Below are 5,043 nucleotides of genomic sequence, written 5' to 3'. Positions count from 1 at the left end.
GGAATTAATCATTTCTACACTCTCTCTCTCTCTCTCTCTTAATCTATGTACTTAATTGAATGTAAAGTACAATATCCCTAACATATTTCAGCAGCCCTTTTTCATACAATGAATCATAGGAAATCTGTCGAGATTTCGATGATTTTAAAACAAAAGTGAATAAAAATGACACATCCTGATTAGTGTTTATAGCTTGGATCGTTTGTTATTGAAATGATAGGCGCATTATCGATGATTTTGTACACCCTATTAAGGGTTTCGTGTAATCCATCGGTATTCCTGGTATAACATAGAATTCCTTTCATTCAGAATAAACTTCTTCACTTTGCATTTGAGAAAAATGATTTAACAAGATTAGCACGAACTATCTCGTGCTGAATGTTTTGCTTTTCGTAGTTTGCTCTGTCTTCTAAGTTCATTAAGTCTCTCTATCCTGTTATTGAAGAACAAATGCGTGTGCACATGTGGCTACATTTAATTAAACCTTTTAATCCCTGTAAAAAAGCTAATAAGGATTTACAGTTTCATGCGTAAATCCATTGTTTTCCTAAGGTTTAGAGTGATAATAGAGTTTGATGGGGTGTGTGTTGGGGGGGGAACCTTTATTGGTAATTTGTAAATTTAATTAGTTTGAATTTTTCAGGGGGTGAGGAGGGTCCAGTCCCTCGACCCACTTTTAGTTCCGCGCCTGAACCTTATCTATATATATTTCAGTTTTTTGCACTTACAGCATTGATGGCTGAATGTTGCATGTAATTTGTCTATTTATTAAATAGCTCTAAAATATTTGCTTTATTGTTAACAGTAAACATACACTCAGACACAATAGATGATAATATCTACATTTTAAGGAATCGCCTGTGTGACGCTCACGTTTTAAACCGTTTATATAAACACGGAATACGTGTTCATGAAGAGAAGAGTTGAGAGCGCACTGTGTAGCGTTAGACCGATCACTGGTGGGTGTATTTATTTAATTGAAAATTTTACAAACTATACAATGCTCAGAAATGAAATACTAGTATTCTACAAATTCCATCTTATTATCTTACCTTAATCACATAATGGATATCAGCATCTATAAGCGTTGTGAGCTTTCACATCCACGGCTGTTGAGCAAACGTTTCCAACGTAAATATTGTGTAAAATCACGAATAATAACGTTGCGTATCTAATTCCGGATTAATTGATTTTAAAAATTTGAGTATTTTCACACACATTAACCGCCACGAAATTAAGCGTTGAGTGATATTTTAATCTGATGAAATTACATTAAAAATATAAAAGCGGTTAATGCATGTGAAAATGGTAGATTTAATCAAAATATATCGATATTATGTTAAAATAAACGACATTTCGCTTAGAAGCCGGTGTTTTGCGTTGTTTTGTGACGTCACGATTACTTATTACGTCATTTTCAGCCAAGTCGATATTAGCTTTGATCCTAGTTCTTGCACATGATCAAATATTTTTATAAAATACCTAAGTTAAAAAATCGTTGAAATTCTCGGCCGATTTCGGCCAATACCGTCCCTTGTTCTTTAGCAGGCCATTGGTGCCAGGACACCAGGATCTCTATTGTTCCTTTTCTTTTTCGTTCTTTTAGAATTTTATCGATCTTCCAGATAAAATTGTCACTTGTGCTTACTTTCTGAAGTTCCTGTGAATAAAAAGTTCCAGTTATAGATTCCTCAGCAAAGTCTTTTAATTTGTAGACAGGCAAACCCTGACTACGGTATCTTCGACAAACCTTAAAAATTTCTCCCGTCCATTTTTGGTCGTATTCTCTCTGAAATGTCCGCCGCAAATGAGATATTCTAACTTTATCACCTACTTTGAATTTATAAGGTTTCTTTTTTTCTGCTATTTTAGAGTTTTTACTTTTTCTGGATACAACACCTGGTCTTTTGTTCCTTTGTAAATAAGCTCTATAACGAACCTCCTCTTCGTTCTCTTTAGTCACAGATGCAGGAGTTATTCCCCCTAAAGGACGGGAAGGAGTGTTATTAATGTTATCAGTAACTGCTTGTAGCTTACTCAAAAATTCGTAAGACTGATTTTGAGTAAACATGCGTTGCAATCTGTTTTCCAAGTTTTGAATACTCCTTTCTGCAAAATTACTTTTTGTTTCATTTTCCGTAAAAGTTTGGTGTACGCCTTCTTTTTCCAAAAAAGAGGACACCCAACGATTTTTAAATTCACTTCCTTTATCGGTTCTGAATACTTTGGGTTTTCTTCCATTAGCAAAAATCCCTTTTAAAGCTTCTATTACATACGACGCCGTTTTTTGTTTCAAAGGAGCTGTAAATACATATCTTGAAAATATGTCTTGCAAAACCATAATATACTGTATGCCTTCATTTTCCTTGGATATGTTTCGCACGTCTTGTAAATCACCATCCCATATGGTGTCTATAGAATCGGTTAAAATGTGACGTCTGGGAAACTTTCTCTGAACTCTCTTTTGAAGTGAATACGGTTCTAAATTTGACAAAAAGTCTCTTATACCCTTTAAACCAATTTTTTGTTTCCCTTCTTTTTTTACAATTTGATACAATTTGTAAGGGCCTGCAAAAGAGGCAGCATGTTTCACATCAGTCCATATGTTTTCCAAGTACCGTCGTTGTTCATCAGTCAACACCATTTTGATTTATGAACCAAACACTGTTTAACATCTCTTTTTAAATTTAGACAAGATTTTAAAAAATTATAAAAATAATGCATAGTAAAACATTTTTTATTATAGTACAACATAAATGATTAAAATAGCAATACTATCATGATAATACAAAAAAAAAGGTTTTGTACATGATCTAATAAAATATTTCTTTCATTATCTTTACATGTATTTAAAAAACTTTTAAGCATATTACATACATAAGTAACAAATATAATTACATAAATATATCACTGAACACAAATGGTACTTTGAACACACTGAAATGGGTTTTTTTCACAATCTAATAGTTATTACAGTCATTTGGATTGCAACGTGGACATTGCAAAAAGCCCATCTGATTCTGGTGACTTTCGGAATTCTCGCAAAACTCGATCTCCTTTAACTGGTCACCAATTTTCTTTTCGACTTCAGGCATCAGTTCCTTAAGAGTTTCCCACTGATCAAATGTGATGGCAGCTCCTTTCTTCGTCGGAACTATTTCATCATTCCCAGGCGGCATCCACCACTTCCTGATATTTACTACAGGGTAGTCGTTGTCAATCGTCATGTAGTAATTCTCCCCCAAGTGCTGATTATAAGCTACCTGCATCTCAGCATCATGCTGATCAATAGCGCTATCTACATCATCCTTGTAATAGGTAATCTTTTTCCATTTTTCTAAATCGAGTGCAATCCCTTTCCTAGATGGGTAGTTGGATCCGTCTTCTTTTTCTTCATACACTCTTAAGTGTACTTTAGTGTCACTATGAAACTTTGACACCACGAGGAACATGTTTCGTCCTATGTCCTCCTTCAGAATTGGGGTCTTCTCTGTCTGTTCTTTGTCCATCTTGGGATGTTTAGCCATAGGAGTCTGGTCTTCAGTTCGGTCTAAGTCGATGAATAATCTTTTCCTAATTCGTTTCGGTTCCCCAGAAGTCTCAACGTCTTGGCATTTCCAGTAGGTTGTCGGTTTAGTAGCCATATCTTCTAAATTGTGTCTGCTGCAGGGAAATGTAGATGCAATAGTAATGTAGCTCTTAATTCATCCTCAGTATTTATACTATGTACTTTACATCATCATCTATTTTTACTTTTTTATTTACCGTAAAACATTTCATAACGCACTGTAATATAATATTTTTTTCTTTTGTTAAAAATTATATCATAAACTAAATTTAGCCCCCCCCCCCCCCCCTTACATACTGTTTTTCTGCAAAATCATTTTTTTTAAATATATTCTTTCACCATCGTTGTGCAATATCTACTTTCTCCATGGTTTTCAACATGTTGTGCAATATCAGCACTTTAAACTTTTTAATTATATCATATACTAAATTTTGCCCTCCTTACATACTGTTTTTCTGCAAAATCATTTTTTTAATATATTCTTTCACCATCGTTGTGCAATATCTACTTTCTCCATGGTTTTCAACATATTGTGCAATATCAGCACTTTAAACTTTTTACTTAAAAATCCTCTACCTTTGCAATTTTTTTCACCTGGGTTATGCTTGGTTACACTCCAATAATTTTATTTTCTTATTCAATATAGGCAACAAAATTATCTCTGTCTGTTGAATTCTTCTCCTAAAATGGGCTCTATCAATGGCATAATTCATCCATTCACCTTTCCTATCTTCGTATGGAACTAACAGAGTGTGAACGTTATCGTTAAACTGAACTTTTTTCATTGATAACTTTGTCTGTCTTGCATTCATCGTGTTTCATATCAGGCGCTCACTGGGGCATAACTCTACGTTTTAATAAAATTTCTTTAGTTCCCCAGCTGTCTGCAAAATCGTAACCGTTTCGGGTCACTTCTCTAAAATCTTTTATACAAGCTGTCTTATTGTCAAACCAACGACTCTCATTCAATGTCCACGTTTTGGGATTTTTCTCATCTTTTTTCAATGCACTCCAAGCTATAATTTTCCATTTGTACTGTACTCCTCGACAATCCATAATGAAATGATTGTTTTTACATAAATGAATAACTAAAAATCATTTTTTTTTGCGCATGCTCATTATCTGGTATAGTAATTAACTCTATAATGAATATGTTTCTATGCGAACTCTATAATGATACCTTTCTAAATATAATGGTGACGAGCAAGCTCTGTACAGAACCTTTTCTATAAATAGCTACGCCATCACCTCTATATTCAATCCTCCAATGAGAACACGACCTCTATAAATTTACTGTTCTAAAAAGTCCCCCTCTATAGGGCCTCAATAGTAACTACGTCATCACCTCTATATCCAGTCCACCAATGAGAACACGACCTCTATATTGCTACCTTTTCTAAAAATACCCTCTAGGTGACCCTAATAATTACGTCATCGCCTATACCTCCACCTCTATATCACTATATATGCTGCTA

This window comes from Crassostrea angulata, chromosome 2 (genome assembly GCF_025612915.1).
Source record: "Crassostrea angulata isolate pt1a10 chromosome 2, ASM2561291v2, whole genome shotgun sequence".
NCBI classification, from domain to species: Eukaryota; Metazoa; Mollusca; class Bivalvia; order Ostreida; family Ostreidae; genus Magallana; species Magallana angulata.
The sequence above is the reverse complement of the archived record's forward strand: the minus strand, read 5'-3'. Positions refer to the sequence as shown.